This window comes from Asparagus officinalis, chromosome 7, assembly GCF_001876935.1.
Source record: "Asparagus officinalis chromosome 7, Aspof.V1, whole genome shotgun sequence".
NCBI classification, from domain to species: domain Eukaryota; kingdom Viridiplantae; phylum Streptophyta; class Magnoliopsida; order Asparagales; family Asparagaceae; genus Asparagus; species Asparagus officinalis.
Genome location: NC_033800.1, coordinates 20896265 through 20919311, shown reverse-complemented (window position 1 = coordinate 20919311; position 23047 = coordinate 20896265).

Sequence of the window (23047 nt, the reverse complement as noted above, 5' to 3'; positions counted from 1 at the left end):
GAATAGAGAGAGTTGTAAACATTCTTTTTCTAAGCAGTTAGAGAGAATAAAATTCAAATACAGTTCTTTTATTTATTTTCTTATTTGCAAATTTTCCCACAAACAGTTGACAGCGAAGATTTTCAATAGCTTGAATAGTAGTGTCAGAAGTGGTAAATGGTATAGCATTGCCCAGCAATCCTGGTGCGCGAGAGGGTTGAGACTGAGGGGGTCGCCGACCACGACCGGTACCTGGGGAACGTAACTCAAGATGAAGCTTGAAGTATGTCTCAATGCAGTGTCCCTCCTTCTTACAATATATGCAAAAAAACTTAGATCGAGCCTGTTGAGAAGTATGATTCATAATAGGAGTAGTGACTGGTACAGATAGAATAATCTCGAGTGAAGAGGCATGAGCATCTGTTGTCAAATTCAATTGTGTGGTCTGCTGTCGGGCCAAAGTCGAAAATTAAGGCTGATAAAGTAGTTGGTTAGCCATAGTTGAATATTCAGGAAAGGACTGAAACAATTGATGCACCTCACGTCGTTTATACTAGGCTAGCCGGTCTTTGTATGTGGAATCATGTCCAGGAAGCATGGAGCATAATTCTGTCCAATATGCTTGCATTTGACCAAAATGAGACTGCAGAGAGAAACTGCATTTGCGTTGTATAGCAACCCATTGCAGAAGATATGCCTCCCGTGCACAGGAGCACTTTGTGAAGCGCTCAGTGAGACGACTCCACATGACCCGATTAGAGGGAAGCGAGCCAATCTCGATAGTGAGACCAGAGCCAACACAACGAGTGAGATAATCCATAACACGAAATTCCTACAACTACCAGTCCGAACTCTCCTTGACATAGAGAGCACATGCGGTTTGAAAATCGGTATCACCAATGCCAAATATAACAGTACTGAAGGAAGCAACAGTGCTGATGGACGGTGGACTGGTCCCGAACTGGTGAGATGATCAAACAGACCAGCACCACGCAAGGCATTTGCGAGTGGTATACCACCCCGCCTAATCACTTTGATCATTGAGGGGGTTGGGGTGGTTTAGGGATCTTTTCTAAAGGATCCATATTAATATCAAAGGCCTACTTAAGTGTAACATAATATTGGAAGGCCCACAACTAAGTGACAAATGCAAGGGAGGTCCAAAAAAACGAAACCCACGACGGATCAATGCCGATGTTGAGAAGTTGAGACATCATGATGGATTGAAACGGCTATGCTGTTAGTTTGAGGCCGAGAGACGATCTTGAAATGACGATGCCGTTATTGAATGTGAAACGCCGATGCCGTTATTGAATGTGAAACGCCAATGCCGTTCGTGTGAGGCCGAGAGACGACTGTCACGAAGGCCACGATGCGTCAAGCACAAAGGCGACAACGAAGAGGCCGCAATGCGGCGAGGCCAAGATTTGTCAAAAGATTAACCACTCTGATACTATGTTAAAGGAAAGAGAGAGTCTTGGGGTAAATTTCTCTTAGATTAAGTATTGAATGTGTGTGTGTGTGTGTGTGTGTGTGTGTGTGTGTGTGTGTGTGTGTGTGTATATATATATATATATATGAGATTAATGGGTATCATTATCATAGGAGGAGATTTCCTCCTTGACGCCTCTAAAATCACATGATTGAGCGAAATTGTGGATGATCCGCTCCGTTGAACTTGATTTATATATTCTAAAACCCCAACACACCAAGTTTGGGGTGAATCCATCGTCATTTGACCCTCCATCGAGCCATGTGAAAAGTTCTATTCATTCAAAACCGTTAAAATTGATACGAGTGGATGAAGGGTCAAACGACGACGGGTTCACCCCAAACTTGGTGTGTTGGGGTTTTAGAATATGTAGATCAAGTTCAACGGAGCGGATCATCCACAATGTCGCTCAATCATGTGATTTTAGAGGCGTCATAGGAGGAAATCCCCTCCTATGACAAGGATACCCATTAATCTCTATATATATATAGAGAGAGAGCAATATGGGTATGCTTGGTACCAAGCACAAAATATATATATATATATATATACAAGTAGAGAAAGGTGAAGCGTGCTCTCATAACCGATGTGTGACTAAACCCCGACCACTACTAACACATACAATAATATCAACACCAAGCGAAATCTAACAGGTTTTTCCTTGCATCAATGACTACACATTACAACACTAATTAAAATTAGGGTTGCACGCCGCTACGGAGGATAATTTATAAAATTATCAATGTAAAATCTTAGTACCTTAGCAACATGTTATATGGTGATGTAACTGAGACAGATTACAAGATCCTCCACTGGGTCGCATCACTTGTCACCACAGTTACTCTCATGTAATCTGCATCGAAAGACAAATACAATTGCCTAATGCCTAATTGTTGGATAGAGAATTCCTAATCTATTTTGGTAACATGAGGTTATTAGGATTCCTAATCTATTTTGGTAATAGGTTATTAGGATTCCTAATTTGATTTGGTTTTGGTTTAGAATTCCTAGTATGTTTATGATTTTAGGATTTCTATATATATGGAACAATTAGAAGAGAGAATTGAGGAGAAGAAAAATTGGGGATATTTGGAGCACAGAAAAGAGGTATTTTCTGAGCTATTTGTTTAGGGTTTTGTTTGGAGAGATTAAGAGCTTGTTGGTGAGATTAGTTTGTTCTTTCGAATGATTTGTAATCTCAGTTTGTACTCTTTCTCTATTAGTGAAAACTCCATCCCCTTCTTGTCCCGTAGACGTAGGCAACTTTCCGAACCACGTAAATCTCTTGTGTTAATTGGTGATTGTGCTTATTTATTTGGTTGTGATCTCTCTTGTTTGGATTGTGTGATTCGACCGCTTCCGCGTCACGCACAACAATTGGTATCAGAGCTTCGGGTTCAACTTGAGGCTTGTTTGAAGGATTCGCTGAAGGATTCCTATTTGAAGAGTTAGATCGACAACATGGGTGAAGCAAGCACATCGGGATCGTCTCTTACGAAGACGATACATAGTTTAAGCATCAATAACATGAAGATCGATGTTCCGAAGTTTGATGGTAAGATCAATTTCGGTTTGTGGAGGTGCCAGGTGATGGATGCGTTGGACGCTCAGAATTTGGAGGAGACTCTTGAGTTACAAGAGAAACCTGCCGAGATGGAAGCTAAGGTTTGGAAGAAGATGAATAGTAGGACGTGTAGAGTTATTCGGTCATGCTTGACGCCAGATCTTATTTATGATGTGATGAATGAGACTTCGGCGAAAAAGATGTGGGAAACACTCAATGAAAAGTATCTTACTAAGAGCATTGAGAATCGGCTTCACTTGAAGAAGAGGTTTTATCAGTTCAAGATGAAGAGGGGAGTTTTCATTAGGGAGCATGTTAACAACTTCACAAAGCTACTTTCAGACATGGCTAATGTGGATATCATGGTTGAGGATGAAGACAAGGCGATGCTACTTTTGTGTTCGTTGCCCGATAATGATTATGGTACGTTTGTCCTAACTATGATTAATAGAAGAACTACTGTTAGTTACAAGGAGGTGACCTCAGCATTGGTGAATTATGAGTTAAGGAAGAGTGTTGATGAGTCCTCCGAGAAGGCATCGGGAGATGCATTAGTAGTTCATGGCCATGGTTCAAACCGAAGCAGGAGGTCGTAGTCTAGAGGTTCACATCGTGGGATTCATAGGAATCAGTGTGCCTTTTGTAAAGATGATGGATATTGGAAAGCTGAATGCCTAAAGTTAGATCGAGCCGAGAAGAATAAGGGGAAAGTTGTACAAGCTTCAGAGGTGAATGTTGTCAAGACTAATGGTAACAATTCAGATTCGGATTCTTCGGGCTATTCATTGTCTGAACTGCCGTTAGTTTGTGTTGCCAACTCTACAGAGTGGATGTTGGATTCGGAAGCATGACGATTGATAGGGAGATGACGACTTCATCAGATTCGGCTAGACTGTGGCGTTGTTTGATGCTGGGTTATTTAATTGGAAATGTCGTGCATAGATTTTTGAGGAGTGCTTTGACCTGCAGTTTGAAGTCCTGTGAACCCATTGGTATGAGCGAGAAGACCGAGGTGGAGTTTGACACTTCTATCCATCATTCGAGGGGTTTTCTGAGGGGTGTTCATTCAGGCATTCGGGAGCCTTCCAATGGAGCATTATTAGGAGGTAATAGGTATGTGGTTTTCGCAGTTGGGGATTGCTGTAGGCATTGATGGGTTGCAACCAAATCCCGTTGGTGTGAAGTCCTAGAAGCCCGCAACAGATGGAGAAAGTGTGTTGGTAGAAAGGTAACCCGACGTTCTGATTATGGTAGGGGTTCTTTCTTGCATTTGTGCCGAGCTCACGGCAATAGGAGACACTTCATTGGTGTGGAAACTTTGAGGCGACAAGACGAGATGGCAGATTTGGGTAGCTATTCCTTTCTGGAGAAGGATTGGCGTTTGATGTCGAGCATTGGCATTGGTGTGCAGGCTACGACATGTTTGGGCCGTCTCATGTATAGGTTGTCGACTGCTACATGTATAGATATGGGATCTGGTGGAGCTGCTTCAGATTTTGGGTTGCGTCGGATGTTTGGCTACCCAGCACTCGGTCACATCGTGGATGTGAGATTTGATCCGATAGCACATTTGGGATTCAGAGGCAGGTTTGATTATCAGGTATTGGCTTCTGACTTTGTTCTGAGCAGGTATGTCATGTTTGACTCTCGGCAGGTGGAGAGTGATGATCAGATCATTAGGACATCGTAGCGGGTGGAGAGTGATGCTACTCCACATTGGGTGGAGACTCCAGATCATACTACATCATTTGGGATTCTAGCTGATGTGACACAGATTGGGAATCATGTTGATTTGGATGCAGATGATAGGTTGAATGCAGATGATAGGTTGATTGATTCGAGTATAGCTGATGGATGTAGTCTGGATATGACCATTGGTTCATCTCAGGTGGAGATGTTTGGATTAGTTCAGTTTGGAGCCATTGGAGGTGCTATCAGCCACAGACTTGATCGTGATATTGGAGAAGAGTTGCGAACTCTTCTAGTGGATTGAGGCCTTTGGAGGCCATTTGGGTGAACTATGTGAAGGCTTGATTCCTTGAGCAAGAGGATATGTAGGCAGTCATTTATGATACAGCCGATTTGGTGAGTAGATACCGACGTTTGGGTGAGTGTTCGTACTCCCGTTTGGGTCTCGACTTGTTGTGGATTGAGTCCGTTGTTGTGGATCGTTTCACTTCGTACTGGACGCAACAAGTGAGGCATTTGGTTTGGTCGGTGTCGGCTCGGTTTTGGGAAAACTTCGCCGAGGTAGAGAATTGTTGGATAGATAATTCCTAATCTATTTTGGTAACATGATGTTATTAGGATTCCTAGTCTATTTTGGTAACATGAGGTTATTAGGATTCCTAATCTATTTTGGTAATAGGTTATTAGGATTCCTAATTTGATTTGGTTTTGGTTTAGAATTCCTAGTATGTTTATGATTTTAGGATTTATATATATATGAAACAATTAGAAGAGAGAATTGAGGAGAAGAAAAATTGGGGATATTTGGAGCACAGAAAAGATGTATTTTCTGAGCTATTTGTTTAGGGTTTTGTTTGGAGAGATTAAGAATTTGTTGGTGAGATTAGTTTGTTCCTTCGAGTGATTTGTAATCTCAGTTTGTACTCTTTCTCTATTAGTGAAAACTCCATCCCCTTCTTGCCCCGTGGACGTAGGCAACTTGCCGAACCACGTAAATCTCTTGTGTTAATTGGTGATTGTGCTTGTTTATTTGGTTGTGATCTCTCTTGTTTAGATTGTGTGATTCGACCGCTTCCGCGCCGCGCACAACACTAATAACGATGTATAAATCAAGATTCTCACTTCCCATCTTTTCGATTATTAGAGAACATCTATGGAATTTTTATAATTAATCCATTGTAGTCTTATTCACTCACCCACCCACCCACTCGCTCACCCACCTGCTTGCATCTATGAACCAACCTACCCGCTATCTCATGTGGATCACGAGGATGGATACGGAGCTCTCTCTTTCAATCAGGGTTGAGAAAAATATGAGACTAGCTTGGGCTAGTTTTGGATTTGAGTCTAAAATGGGACCAATAGTCAATTCTGAAGTTTTGAGGGTTGGTTTGGCCCTTGTTGAGCTCGGATCCAAAGTCTCAAGTAGGGGCTAGATTCGTTTGATTGATTTTGCTAGGCACCGATCGATATCAAGATTGCCTCAATCCTAGGGCTAGCTGATGAAAATGACGCTCATCAAATGCTCCGAAATTGTTTATTTATTGATAAGCGTAGGCATACATAGAGAAAGTCTAGAAGATACATCAAAAAAAATAATGCTAGGGGCACACTCTCAACCACACTCCTAACCATACCCCCACACTCTCTATAGTGCTAGTGGGCCATGCATGATATTTTTTTTAAAATATCATGCATGACCCACTAGCACTATAGAGAGTGTGAGGATGCGGTTGAGAGTGTGGTTGATGGTGTGCCCCTAGTGAGACTCCATCAAAAATTTCTCAACGACAAAATGTAATCAGGACATTTGCTTTACATACGTAATAATTTTACCAGAGAAATAGCTCGACTTATAATATATATAAATTCTGAGGAACAATTAATAAATTTTTATTGGATCTAAACACAGTTAGTCGGTCGATCGCGGAAGAAAATCATACAAACCTCCGACCAATAATCTCGATGCTTATTGTTGAAAATCTCATGCATGAATATAGTCTCACACTGGAAAGATTAAAAGAAGCATTATGTTTAAATAGAAACTTAGGATCAACACTTTGAAATGGATAGTTTGCACAAAATAATTATTATTTTTGCATGTGTTTTGGAGTTTGAAAGTGAATTGAAATTGCGTAAGTTACTTTCTTTTGTAAATAACTTTTACATCCACGTTTGCATGTAAGTAGAATACAATGTTTGTTTAAAAAACGAATTTATTGTTGAAAGTGCAATGTAAAGATGATGTGAAAAATTAGATTAATTAGTAAATATAGTTAAACTTATTTAATTAAAATTTGTTGCTATTTTTGTCACTATCATGTGACTTCACCATTTTTATAAAGAAAGTCAAATTTGTATTATATCTTGTGTAGCAACTTTTTTATATTTCGGTTTCGTAACCGCTTACATGCAAACTAACACATAAAATGTTAAAAAAATATCATTTTCTCACTTTCATCTCTCAGTTGCATACAAACAAACACTCTCTTGTCCCCACTAAATTAGAGACATACTTACACTGTTTGATAAAAATGCATATAATCTACAAATTAACAATGTACTGACAATATTATATCAGTCTAATTTACCATAATTCAATCTTACTGCATTAGCATGCACCCCCTTAAGAAAAGTGGGGCCCAGAGTTAGAAGAAGGCTCCACCTCATAACAAAAAAAAAACAGAGAAAGACAAGCTGCTTTGTTTGAAAAGGGTAGGACATCTGAAGGAGAGATCATGGAGACAATTCTCAACAACCACACATTTACTAGCTCATATTAAGAATGTGACGCCCACTTAATACACTGATAACACCCAAAGCTTAGCTGCTAATTATTCCAATCAAGTGGAGAACCATGACATCACCACCTACTGCTCATAATATGTACATTAACTAATCAGAAGCCCTTATCTAATTATGATTTTGCTTGTTCTCTCTTTAAGACAAAAATCTCCATCTGGGGTTTAAATCAGCTGAAAGGGACTCGGAATATTGAGAGGAAAAAATTCACAGCCGGTTTTGAAGACCAAGAGTTCTTATCATTGCTCTTTTTTTTTTGTTTGGGACCCACCGTCTAAGTCACTTATATATTTGAAATAATGTTAGGGGCACACCCCCTAACACACCATCAACCACACAGCCCTCTCCCATCGCTACAGTAAACCGGGCCCCACATGAGATTTTAAAATTTTTAAAATCCCATGTGGATCCGGTTTACTGTAGCGATAGGAGAGGAGGGTGTGGTTGATGGTGTGGTAGGGGGGGGGCCCCTAACACCACTCATATATTTGATACAATGACCTCTTCCCAATATTCATGTAAATCCAAGGAGGATTAAGATGTTTCTCGTATAAATACAGTGTTTAGAGGTGACAAGAAGTAACACTCGGCCAAATGGAGTGAACAAATACAGTGTTTAGAGGTGACAAGAACGAGAAGTGACGCTAGGCCAAACGGAGCGAACAAAGTGACGCTGAAGTAGCGGCGGATTCAGAGATTTTTTTTTCGATCTTGAAATGCTGAGATTTACTGTAGCGATAGGAGAGGAGGGTGTGGTTGATGGTGTGGTAGGGGGTGTGCCCCTAACACCACTCATATATTTGATACAATGACCTCTTCCCAATATTCATGTAAATCCAAGGAGGATTAAGATGTTTCTCGTATAAATACAGTGTTTAGAGGTGACAAGAAGTAACACTCGGCCAAATGGAGTGAACAAATACAGTGTTTAGAGGTGACAAGAACGAGAAGTGACGCTAGGCCAAACGGAGCGAACAAAGTGACGCTGAAGTAGCGGCGGATTCAGAGATTTTTTTTTCGATCTTGAAATGCTGAGAGTATATAACAAAGATACACTGTTTTAAAAATAAAAATATGCTATGAAACTGTAGCACTTCATGGGAGTGAATGGGCCAACTAATTAGTTGTTTTAGATAGGTTGAGGTGTATTTTTTAAAATTTATGAGAGGAGTAGAGTGTAAATAATACAATGACTTATAAATAATTTGTAAATTTTTAGGGATACAACCGCAACCCAAATCATGTATCTAAAATCAGCCCCTACTTGATGTTGGGAATTAATGATTAATTTTACAATATTAACTAGCATAATTGCACGCGCAAATGCACGTGCAATAGATACGAAAATTTAATCATTGTAAATTATATATAAAACATACACTTACAGTAAAGTCTTATCGAGTTTTATAGGAGATTTCAATGCTTTATGAGTTATTTTACGTTATATTACTTGAAATCGGGTATAACATATATATCTCTTTGGCTAGAAATGTTATTTCAATAGGGTAAATTGTAATTTGGTGGATTATTTTTAAAATATCATTCCAAGAGTACTTTAAATAGTGTTAATGAGAAGAGTATATATGTTTCATATTTTATTATAAAATTTATTATTTTTAATTATTTTTAACTCAAGTATGTAGATATATTTGGACTTCCGATAAAATTTAGATTAAAACATATGGAAATTATAATTATTATATTTATATTCATTCATATCTAATAATATTTTAGGACAAAACCTTATTATTTTATATTTATCTCTCTTAAAAAAATATTAAGATAAATATTTAATTAGTAAATCTCTAATAGTATATTCATGTTATGGTTAAGAATAAGAATGTTCTTAAAAAAAGAGAAAAGAAAAGAAAGAAAGAGAAAATTACATATATACCCCTCACATTTCTATTGGGACATAAAATGTCATTCAAACTTCCTGGTACCCCTACTTAATACAATAGGATAGATAGTATAGATATAATGCCTCATTTAGTATGCAGGAATGGAGTCAAGTGAGAATAGAAGGAGGGTAGGAATGGAATGTAATTGATGTTTGAACAGAATGCTCATTCTTATTCTCATGTTTGTGCGCGATTAGAGAATTAAGTGGGAATACCTTTAATAAGGGTATATCCAAAATATATTTTATTATTTTAACTCTAACTTAAATGGGAATATTAATTTCTTGATAATTCATTGGGAATAACAATTCCCGCATTAAATGGCATTTGATTATAAGTGGGAATGAAACTTTTAGCATCAAAAAACACATCACATTTGGTAAACATGAATAAGAAGTTGGAATTGTATTCTATTTCTACTCATTCCTGCGTACCAAACGAGGTGTAAAATAGTTGTAAATAAATTAAATTTTTTTTGTACGGACAATCAAATTTTTTGTCTTTTATAAATTGTAATTACAGTATAATTTTTGTCACTTATTAGAAGCATGCTTCCTTCATCCTGTAAGTGAATTTTCTGTTGGGGATTCGAAACAATCAATCGAACCCTTGCCCTTCCGGACCTTGTGTTGAAAGTAGGAAAGTAGGAATAAACCACAAATAAAGATCTAACCTTGTAAAAAAAACAGTAAAAGGGACGAACACACAGATTTAACGAGGTTCGGCAACGTGCCTACGTCCTCGGGAGCCACACCACACAATCTTTCTATTAATTGAAGAAGAAAATACAAGCTCTCAAACAAGGGGTAAATCTCTCTGAGATTCTCTCTCTCTTAGCAGCCAAAAAAGCTCTCTTTTTGATGTCCTACAAACCCTAGAAACGTTTGGGTATTTATAACAAACCCCAGCAGAACAGGATTCCTAGATAAAATAGGAAACAGCGAATCTGCGTCGCGGTCGACCGCTTTGCCAAGGTCGGTCGACCGGTCAGAACGACGAAATCCTACAGGGTCTTGTGCACGATATCGGTCGACCGCAGCGACCACGCCGGTCGACCGGCCAGAGCGAAAACTTCTTCTCAGTCTCCTGCAGTGCACGCGGTCGACCGGCTCTGCCACTGCGGTCGACCGCACAGTCTTCTGACTGTTTTCTTCGTCTTTTCGATTGCAGCTTTGGGTCTACACACTTAGACTAACAATCTCCCATTTGGAGACCAAAGCGCCATCAATGAGCTCACCCGAACTCTCCCCTTCTTCGCATGTATCTTTTCCCCCGAAAAATTCTTTCTTCAATCAACATCCCGACGATCGCGCCGATCCTCGTAGTGTGGCTCCGCCTTCGTCTTCTACTCGTGAAGGCCAACTGAAGTTGCGCACAACTCCAGTTTCTCAATGGTGACTGCCTTCGTCAACATGTCCGCCGGATTTTGACTCCCCAAAATCTTCATTAAGTGCAACTTTCCGTCCTCGATCAGCGAGCGTATAAAATGGTATTTAACGTCGATGTGCTTCGTTCTGGCATGATATACTGGATTCTTGGCAAGATGTATAGCGCTCTGGCTATCACAATAAAGAACTCCTCTCCCTTGCTTCAGATCCAACTCTTCCAAGCACCCGTTCAACCAGATCATCTCCTTGCTTGCTTCAGTCACCGCGACATACTCAGCCTCGGTTGTAGACAAAGTCACAATCTTCTGCAGACGTGAGACCCAGCTCACTGCTGTCGACGCTAAGGTATAAACATACCCCGTGGTGCTTCGCCTCGTATCATGATCACCGGCGAAGTCCGCATCCACGTATCCCTGCAGCACCAACTCCTTCCTCCTGAAACATAGTGGCTTGTTCGTTGTTCCCCTCAAGTACCGCATTATCCACTTTACGGCCTCCCAATGCTGCTTTCCTGGATTGCTTGCAAATCTGCTCACAACTCCCACTGCATGGGCGATGTCCGGCCTCGTGCAAACCATCGCGTACATGAGACTCCCAATGGCCGAAGAATATGGCACCCTGCTCATATGCTCTCTATCTGCATCTGTCTTAGGCGATTGCTCCTCAGATAACTTAAACTGGCTTCCAAGGGGTGTGCTAATAACTTTAGCATTCTGCATGTTGAACCTCTGAAGTACCTTCTCAATGTATTCAGCTTGGCTCAAACTCAATGTCCCTTTAGCTTCATCCCTACTGATTCACATCCCTAGAATCTGCTTCGCTGCACCCAGATCATTCATTACAAATTCCTTTGCTAGCTGCCTCTTCAAACTGTTTATCTCTTCTAAACACGGTCCTGCTACCAACATGTCATCAACATATAATAACAAAATAATGAAGCTGGACTCGAACCTTTTGAAATAACAGCAATGATCCGAATTGCATCTTCTGTAGCCATTGTTCTGCATGAAGTTATCAAACTTCTTATACCACTGTCTCGGAGCCTGTTTCAAACCATATAAGCTCTTCTTGAGCTTGCACACCATCTCTTCCTTTCCTTCTTCAATGAAGCCAACAGGCTGCTTCATGTAGATTTCTTCATCCAAGTCACCATGAAGAAAGGCAGTCTTCACATCTAACTGCTCAAGGAAGAGGTCTTCTGCAGCTACCAAACTCAACACCACTCTGATGGTTGTGAGTTTCACAACAGGGGAAAATATCTCCGTGTAGTCCACTCCTTCCCGCTGTTGAAACCCTTTCACTACTAATCTGGCCTTGAATCTCTTGCTTCCATCACTCTCCTGCTTGACCCGGTAGACCCATTTATTGTGCAAGGCTTTCTTCTGCGCAGGTAGCTGGGCTAACTCCCATGTCTCATTAGTGAGTAGAGAATCCATCTCCTCCTGCATCGCATGCTCCCACTGCTGAGATTCACTCACTTGCACTGCCTCTTCATAACACTCTGGCTCTCCGCTGTCTGTCAAGAGTAGATAATCAAGTGACGAGAGGTATTTGGGATTTGGTTTGGGTACCCTAGATGACCTCCTAGGTTCCATGCCCTGGGTAGTAGTTTCTGTACCTGTAGTCTCCTTCGTTCTACAGTCAGAACTGACATCGTTGCCCCCATCTGGAAGTTCCTCCAAGTCCATGTACTCGGATCCACCTGTATCCATAGTGCTGCTCCCACTGCTTTGGCTATCCTTGGCATTGTCCCTGTCCTTGTACATCACATCCTCATTGAATATCACATCCCGACTCCTGATGATCTTCCTGTTCTTCTCATCCCAAAGGCGATACCCGAACTCATCAATGCCGTATCCAATGAATGTGCACTTCTGTGACTTAGCTTCTAGCTTGTCCCTGACATGGTCACTGATATGAACATAAGCCACGCAACCAAATACCCGCAAGTGTGAGAGATTTATCTTCTTTCCACTCCAAACCTCCTCTGGAATCCCAAAATCTAATGGAACTGATGGCCCGTGATTAATAAGGTATGCTGCCGTATGCACCGCATCCGCCCAAAATGTCTTAGGCAGACCTGCATGTAATCGCATGCTCCGCGCACGCTCTGTCAAGGTCCTATTCATGCTCTCTGCAATGCCGTTCTGCTGCGGCATCCCTAGAGTAGTCCTCTCTAAGCAACCTCTTGAACTCCTCCAGCTCGTATTCTCCACCATTATCTGATCTTAAGCACTTCACCTTCAGATCTGTCTCGTTCTCGACCATGGCCTTCCACTTCTTGAAGATCTCGAACACCTCTGACTTGTGCTTCATGAAGTAAACCCACACCTTCCTCGAGTGATCGTCGATAAAGGTAATGTAGTATCTCGAACCGCCAAAAGAAGACACACTGGCTGGGCCCCATACATCTGTATGAATCAACTCTAGCTTCTGAGCCTTAGGTGGCCTTCCACCCTTCTGGAAACTAACCCTCTTCTGCTTCCCAAAGATGCAGTCTTCACAAACCCCGACTTCCACGGTGTCGATCCCGGTTAGCTTTCCTTGTGAATGTAGAATTTTCATCCCTTTCTCGCTCATGTGCCCCAGCCTATTGTGCCACAGATCTGTACTCTCCTTGCCAGCTGCAATTGCGAGGGTGTCACTCGCATGTGAAGTGAGGTAGAGAGTTCCCGTTTTGTTGCCTCGGGCAACAACCATCGTACCGTTGGAGATCCTCCACGAATCCCCGGTGAATGTCGAAACGTAGCCTTCTGCTCCAAGTTGTCCCACCGAAACAAGATTCCTCTTCAGCTTCGGCACGTGTCTCACGTTCTTCAAGTTCCACTTGGAGCCCTTCATCTGTATCTGAACATCGCCCTTTCCAACAATATTGCAAGGTTCATTATCCCCCAAGTATACTTTACCAAAGTCCCCTGCTACATAGTTCTGAAGTAGTTTCCTATTAGCAGTGGCGTGGAAAGAAGCTCCTGAGTCGATGACCCAAGAATCAGAATCGCTATCCATAGCAAGGATCAAGGCATCCTGCACGATATGAGCCTCCTGCTCACCCGCATCCTTCTTTGGTGCTTTACAGACCGAAGACATATGGCCCTCCTGGCCACAGTTCCAACACTTCCCTTTGATGGACCTAACCTTCGAGTTCGGCCTCTTCTTCACTGATTTCGACCGATTCCTGTTCTGGTTCCCTTTCTTCTGGCTTCTGCCTCTCTGCTCGAAACTTAGGGCTGAACCTGAACCTTCTGATTCGGACGATTTCCTTCTAACCTCCTCGGATAGAATCATGCTAACAACCTCATTCAGCTTCAACTTCTCTTTCCCCGCCGAGTTGCTAATTGCCGTCACACAACCTGCCCAACTATCCGGCAACTGCGATAGAATCAATAGGGCTTGCACTTCGTCATCAAACGTGATGTCCACGGAGATAAGCTGATCACTTGAGGTTGAAAAGAGTTTTGACTAGATGCACCTTGTTTGCTGCCGACGGTTGCTCGTACATCTTCGCGAGCGCTTCCATAAGCCCCACCGTCGTCTTCTCCTTCAGAATATTGTGGGCTACTGATTTGGCGAGCGACAACCGGATTTGCCCTAGAGCCTTCCTATCCAGTACCTCCCAATCACCATCTGACTCCGTCGTCTTCTTTCCCTTTTCCTTGCCCAGAAGCGGGCGATACAAGTCCTTCTGGTACAGATAGTCCTCCATCTGCGACTTCCAGTAGGCGAAATCCGATCCGTCGAACTTCTCAATCTTTGATTTGCTTTCCTCTGCCATGGCTTTCACACAAATTGCTGAACGAAGCTCTGATACCAGTTGTTGGGGATTCGAAACAATCAATCGAACCCTTGCCCTTCCGGACCTTGTGTTGAAAGTAGGAAAGTAGGAATAAACCACAAATAAAGATCTAACCTTGTAAAAACAGTAAAAGAGACGAACACACAGATTTAACGAGGTTCGGCAACGTGCCTACGTCCTCGGGAGCCACACCACACAATCTTTCTATTAATTGAAGAAGAAAATACAAGCTCTCAAACAAGGGGTAAATCTCTCTGAGATTCTCTCTCTCTTAGCAGCCAAAAAGCTCTCTTTTTGATGTTCTTTTCAAACCCTAGAAACGTTTGGGTATTTATAACAAACCCCAGCAGAACAGGATTCCTAGATAAAATAGGAAACAGCGAATCTGCGTCGCGGTCGACCGCTTTGCCAAGGTCGGTCGACCGGTCAGAACGACGAAATCCTACAGGGTCTTGTGCACGATATCGGTCGACCGCAGCGACCACGCCGGTCGACCGGCCAGAGCGAAAACTTCTTCTCAGTCTCCTGCAGTGCACGCGGTCGACCGGCTCTGCCACTGCGGTCGACCGCACAGTCTTCTGACTGTTTTCTTCGTCTTTTCGATTGCAGCTTTGGGTCTACACACTTAGACTAACATTTTCAGTGGCCCACAACAAGATTCCTATCGGGCACTAGAGAGAATCGACGCAATTAAACAAAAATTAACGTCTTTTTAACTCAATTGCTTGCTAATTTAGTCCAAATTTTCGTACGCAGTAAGACTCTAGTTTGGTGACTCTACCTTCATGATAGATCCCACTAGTTGCCACGCACTCTTTCAAGACACTCGAATGTTAAATTTGTCTTTTTTTCACATAACAAAATAGCTAGAGTGATAAGCAAAACAACACAATATATAATTAAAATATTATTGTCATAACTTTCATATAGCCCACACCCTCCTTTTTTTTTTATCTCAATGTTGTTTTCTTGATCTTGATAGAACTTCGGAATCAATTAATATTCTTTTTCTCACAAATGTGCAGTAGAAGCAATAACTTTTAGTAATAATCTCCAATTGTTTAATGAACAATTATGATTTAACTTAAATATAAAATTAGAATTAAGTAATTCATAGAATTTGCTATATTAATTATACTTAGAAATTGGAATAAATTGTAACCGATGTGATTGGAAATTTTATATTCCTCCAGTCAAGCATAAAGTAGAGGAAGATCCAAATTCATAATTGTTATCTTTCATATCCTCAGAGAATTTATTATCTTGTTCGTATTTTGTATGATATTTTAGTACCCACATCCTTCCAGCTAGCTGCTTACCTAACTGGCTATATAAAAACATTACCAAGTTTCATGTCTTAAATATACTTCTACTCAACTACTAGTTCCATAACATTTATGAGCCATATGTACAGAAAAGCAGCGAAAAACTTGCTAAACAAGGTTTTGCCAGCGACGAGAAATTTTTCGAGTGAAACTGAGAAAGTCTTTTTATTTTTTATTTTTTACTTTTTGAGAGGAAAGAATAATTGTAATGGATCAGTTTTAGATGGTTTGTTTGGTTTCAAATATCTTCAACCAACGATGTCTTTTGGACAAGGAACAACAGAGTGGTGAAATTTTAAGTATGTACGTAAGAGGATACTGGATATAGGCTGCTACTTTATTTAACAAAATGAATGCCTATAAGAAATAAGTTGGGAGCTTAATTTACCTTCTAAGACTAATATACCCGGCAATATAACATGTCAATCTCTTTTTTTTGGTCAATGAAAAATTTTATTTCACTCACCAAAGTGTAAACGTTTTTGTACATCAAGACTCTCAAAAACTGAGGTATCAAAAACTAAAACATGAATTTACAGGCTAGGGTATCAAAACTGCCTAATACTACTCCATAGAGAGGAGCCATTCACATGCTTCATCCGGCAATGAACTGTTAAGAGAAATAGTCCAGATATCAAGCTTAATGATTTTGATCAGCTGCTCAACACTTCTAGATTCCTACTTGAAGATCCTAGCATTTCTTTCTCGCCAAATGTTGTATATTGTAGCCGTTAGCGCCAATCTTTTAATTTTCTGTTTGTTTCCTTTTCCCCTCATTCTGGAAATATACCAGTTCGTGAGCATATGCCAATCCGCTGATCTCCATTTGAACTTAAGCCACTCCATAATGCCATTCCAAACACAGTTTGAAAATTTACAATCGAAGAATAAATGATCTTTGTTCTCCTCAACTGTACCTTCACACAAATAACACTGATTTGATTGGATGATCCCCTTCTTGTGTAATCTGTCCTGTGTAAGAAGTTTATTTTGAATAGCCAGCCACACAATGGAAGAATGTTTGGGATAGTTCAACTTTTCCCAAACAAAGTCGTGCCATTCCACCTTAGTACTGTTGGGAATTAGAGAGGAGATGAGGAGATAATATTTTTCTCTATATTATTCATCAACTAAAAGTGCCTTTATATAGGCTTACAAAACAACTTAATCCCATAAAAATCTAAACTAATTAGCAACAACTCCACTAACAAAATAACAACCTAATAACAAATTTTGAATCAATTATTCAACATTCCCCCTTGATTCAAAAATTTCTTCTCATTCCTTTTGAATCTTCATAGAGCACTTCTCTCCACTTTGTGATGCACTTCTCATCTCAATCTTGTTGATGCACATAATCACCAACATTTCTTAAAGGAGCACTTCTCTCAATCTCTCCATGGTGCACATCTCACCATGATTTTCCAAAATTTAAGCAATGATACATAACAATGAGTTAGAAGGCAGAGCCTCCGCCTTTGGTCTTTCCAAGCATAATGTCCTTGTCTTCGTTAATCTTCGAAGCTAAGTAATCGCTACCTCCTGCATCTGGATGATTAGCCACCATCACCTTTGCAATCTGATTGTCCACGTGCATGTGTTCCAAGAATGTTGCCCCATCGTTTGTGATGATGAGGTCGCCGGCAGGGCTCTGCTTCATCTTGTCCATGTCCTTAGGGCCAAGCGGAGTGCGTAGGATACGAGATTCGGCGACGCCAGCGGCGATGTTGGATTTCAAACCCAAGAAACTTGGAGCTCTGATACCATGTTGGGAATTAGAGAGGAGATGAGGAGATAATATTTTTCTCTATATTATTGTACAGAGCAGATAGGTGGACTTTGGAGTTGACACAGCAAGAGTTAATTAGATTCTTCAAATTCTCAGCACCACCCAATAGATTCATAGCATAGTCTCTAATCTTGATTAATTGCTTCCACAACCAAGAGTCCCCAGCTTTAGATTTAACATGCCAGATATCACAATCCTTCAAATAAGTGCCATGGATCCATTTAATCCATAAAGACTCCTTGTTGATGTAAATATACCAAAGAGTTCTCAGCGCTGTTGCTTTATTCCATAGTTCTGCAGAAAAAATACCCAGGCCTCCATTGATTTTTCCAGTAGATACATTGTTCCAAGCAACAAGGGGAACTTTGCCCCAGAGAAAACTCCTGCAGAGAACATGTCAATCTCTTGATAATAAATTGTCATGTCATAAATAATTTTGTATACGTAGACTCTTCTATAGCCTTCCATGGTTTTAATCCCTGAAAGGATGGAAACAAGGCAGATGTAGCATGGCTGGTGACGACAAAGGTCCGCTCCCTACCAGCTACATCTTCTTTTGGTTCCGACCCTTCCAAATCTTGCTTTCCTATCTTGTACATTTTTGCGACTTGTGTTTCTAAACAAGCGACCACGAATATGTTAGTGCTGAGTTCTCATTCTAGCAATCAGACTGAGCAAATAGACATGTTCATTCTATCTCTTGCTAGTTCATTCTACAAAATAAAATGACATCTCTTACACAACATCGCTATATCGACGCGTATATGTATTTGTGCATGTATTTAAACACAGGTTCCATATGTTCGCGACTCAAACTGCACACAAGATTGTACATATTTCTCTGTATCAACAGCTGATTAGTCCCCTATTATGTTGCTCTCAGAGGAACACTGATCCCGGCCCGTGAGTAAATGGTGCTTAATTGCCTCTGGAATGCTACATGAGAAAAGTTGGCATCAACTGATTATGGATAGCAACGTGGAACAAAGCTAATCCTATGGGCCCAGCCAGATTTGATATCTTGACGATTGGAACTTAACAAGTGCTTTAATTAATTTAACCACAAATCTAACACCTAGCAGTTGTTTATTGTTAATATATATATATAAAACTTTGTTAAACACCTCAACCAATAATTTCATTTACTTTATTGTCCCCTGTGGAGCCACATGAATGCTCTACTGATCATGACAAATGACGTACAACAGTCAAATGGTCATTTGTGGAGGCAGTATCAGAATCGGGAGTGAAAAGAAAATTGAAGGATTTTAAAGGCCCACCCCGTGCCTAGCTCATTCAAAATTGCTTATTTACATGGTTGCTCTCTCTCTCTCTCTCTCTCTCTCTCTCTCTCTCTCTCTTAACTATTAAGAGTGTACTCCAGCCTCACATCACTGTTCGCTCATTGATGATTCTGTTGTCTGACTGTTTACAACTGTTAATTTTGTAACAGTAGTCCAGAGACAACGATCGCATCTTCCATTTTATTGTGCTTGTATTATTAGCGTTTGAACTTTGGATGGCACTAGGGGCACACCCCCAATCACACCTCTAACTATATCTCCTCTCTCATTTGCTACAGTGCACTGGGTCTCACATGAGATTTTAAATTTTTTAAATCTTATGTGGGACACGGTATACTGTAGCAAATGAGAGAGAGGATGTGGTTGGATGTGTGGTTGGGGGTGTGTCCCTATCATTTTTCTTATTTTTAACTGGCTATTGTTGTTGAGTTGATTAGTCTCACATCGGATAAGACAAGAAATGATGAGTTTAAAATGAAATTTCGGGTCAATAACTGATAGTTATAATTTTTATGTTAAAATTCATTCCTAACTTTTATTTAAGGCTCATCAACTTTAGATTTGGCCTGATTTCTCCCCAAACAAGTGGTATCAGAGCTAAGGTCATGGTCCAAGTAATTTAAAAAAAATAAATGATCTTCGATGTGAAGCCCGAAGGTGTCGGGAGAATCCACAGATGCCCATAGGAGTGATATAGTCTAGTTAGCCACCATAAGTGAAGTGGTGGAAGTTCATACGGATGTTTGATAGCTATGTGCTGAATGCATTGTCTAGTTAGCCCACGAGTGGAGTGGTGCAAAAGTTTGTGAATTGGTTAGCTCACGAGTGAAGTGGTCTAAAAACTTAGTGAATTCCGTGGAAGATTGAATTATAGTTTGTTGATGTACTAGTGATCACACAGTCAGTATGTATCCATGGTAAGATAATTTCGATGAGGTAAAGGAGATTGATGAGGGGGCATCCTTCTTCTCAAACTTTATGTCCAGTTCTTGAATTGGGGAGCTGAGAAATTTGCACATGTAAAAACTCCTGAGAGGACGGGGATCGGTTTCCCTGTTGTACCTCCGACGATCAAGTTAGACGATAAACTTGAGTGGAAGAAGAAGCAGAACTTAGAGTTCTCCTTTTTCTTTTTTTGGAATACACCTACCCCCCTAACAGGCAAATAGTACATGTATATATATTGTGGGAGAATGGTAGATTGGACACTTTGGCCGAGTACGGAGAAATAATGGCAAGGTATGGGTTGATGGGCTGTGTCAGCACCCATTTTATGGGTGTCGGCTGGCGACTGGACGGAGGATCTCCTCAGTATTAAATGAGAAGAAAGAGGGAGTATGAGCTAGTGGTTACGTCAGCACCCACTTTACAGGTGTCGGTAGATGGTTGGGGGAAAGATCACTTCAGCATTGGAGAGATCGTCTTAGCATCGAATGGAGAGTGATTGACAACGTGGCAGAACCCATGTGATATGACGAGTCATGAAGACTATCAGGGCTAAGGTCATGATGGGACCTGTCCAGTGTTGATCATGGTGCTGACACGTGGCCAGAGGAAGAAGCCCGAAGCAGATATTATCCTCCAGTTTCGCTGAGAAGTAACGTCCATCAAGTTGTCATCGTAGGGCATTGAATAAAAGGTCAAGTAAGCTCCCGGTGAGTCGACTTTGACAAGAGAGTCGACTGATCCCGACCCTTGAGTCGTCATGAAGAGTATTGACTTGACGAGTCGGTCAAGTTGGGACCTCCGTTGGGCTTGGGCCACCAAGCTAGTTGGGGCATTGTTTGCGGAAATACATCCGCCCGTTGTTTTGCGAGTTGTATTTTAACGAATGAGAATCTCATAACATAGTTGAATGGAAATAACCTCAGTTGTCTAAATATACATTTATCTTCCTTCAAGTATGACATCATGCCTTGCATATAGACAATTGGCCCGGAGAGAAATGACAGGTCGGTTCAGATACTTATATTAGTCTATTTCATTTTCTAATCCTTCTTCTTGTCTTCTCCAATTATATTTCTTCCTCCGATCATATTTCTTTCTCCCTCTCCCTCTCCCTCTCCCTCTTGAGAGACACAGGCTACATATTTTCCTATCATTGATGAATTGTGTTTTTGCATGAAGACGTGTTGAAATTAGACCTCATTTCACGTTACCAACCTCAATTACAAGAGTTCAAAGATACCACCTTTTACATACCATGCTGTCAATATGTAACCACCCGTGCTCGCTTGAGTCGAATTTTCCAGCCAATTAAAAAGATGTTGTCTGATAGATTTTATGTGCATATGCACAGCGCATGCATTGGCGAATCAGTCAAATAACAATTTAGGGTAGGAAAATTGGACAAAAGTGGGTATAAGATTTAGATGTTGACGGAGTGAATTATAAGAGCGATATTTTGAAATTCGGCTGATTAAGGGTATAACGTGAAATGGGGCTAATTTAGGATATTTCCCTTGAAAAACCATAATGATTTTTCTAACTATTGGCCCGTTTGATTTATTAGAAATACTGAAAGTTAGAAATATATATTAAAAAAACTAATGTCCAAATTTATGAAACAGGAAGTAGTCGAAGTAATACTTTTTTTTTATTTGTTTCATATATTTTTTTAACTAGTGAAAATAGTACCTCTTATTCTTCTATTTTTTTTTTGTTTGGATATCAATATGAAAAGTAGCTGGGAAGTAACTAATAAAGGAAATAATATACTTTCCTAATTAATGCGTATTTCACCTACTTCCGAGCTATTTTTGAGCCTTGATGGGTGAAAATTTATTTAGAAAGTAGGGATGACACGTACGCGCCACATGGACATTTAAGAAAGTATTTAAAGTATGTTTTTTAAAGAAACAAACATTCTTTTTTGTTCGGATGTATCAGAAGTAGCTCTAATTCCTTTATTTTAGCTACTTCATAATTACATTCGTGCAAACAAACAGACCATTAACGAGTACTTGCACGTTTATAATAATACCAACAATTTCTCTTGAGTTGAAGCTTTAAACTCTCACACAACAATATCCAACCAAAACCTTAACACTGACTCAGCTCCCATGTGAAAAATGTCACCGTGTCCTCTACACAGTTTCTAGCTGCAACAGTGGTTGAACTTAAATACTTGATCTTAAAAATATCTGCCTGAGTTCATTTGTAGGTGAGAATAGTCTAATTTGGTCTAGGTCACATCAAAATTTGCCAAAATTGAGCAGACCTGATCACCTTGCACTTGAACCAAATTACTTGGACTTTATTGATGCGAAGATGGAATTTAGGTAGGCATTTGTGGTCACAGTGAATTTGGGTCTCACCCAAAGAGGATCTGAGAATGATAATTATCCTTTCTCTTAAAAAAGGTAATTGAACCCATCAAATTTATAAAGCTATCAGGATTCATCTTGGAGAAACACATGTAAGTTCCCTGATGTGGATATTTGATCTCTGTTTCTGTGATAACCATTTTCTTTTCCCACCAAGGGTTCTCTTATCCAGTAAGCTAATGCAAGCTCAAATTATATAACAGCTTAATTATTCCATGACTCAATCTGATTTTTCATGTGATTAGCAGTATATGCAGTTGAGGGGGACATTCAGCAATGCATGTTTTTGAGGATACATTTTCTTTGTATATGTCTCAATCGTAGTCCACCTTCACTTTTTTGGGTAAATATCATATAACCCCCTCATATGTGCCTTCAGTTGCACCCACACTCTACTACTTACTTACTAGTACTTTGCATTCTTTGATTGTTACTTTTAGAAAGGCAAATTGCAAATAACACCCAGTTCTTCAGGAATTCAGGGGGGACTAAAGGCTAATAAATAAGTTGGACTGTGTTTAGTGCAATTGAAGTTATTAGATGAGAGAGATCAAGGATTCAGTCCCTCTCAGTTCCACTTGCTACTAATAACCTGGCAGCAAAAAGTGGAGTGAACCCGCTTCAAGATCTTGTCCGCTTCCTAACCAACAGTCACTTGCTTCCACCTCTAGCTGCCTTGATGTCACTTTTTATTG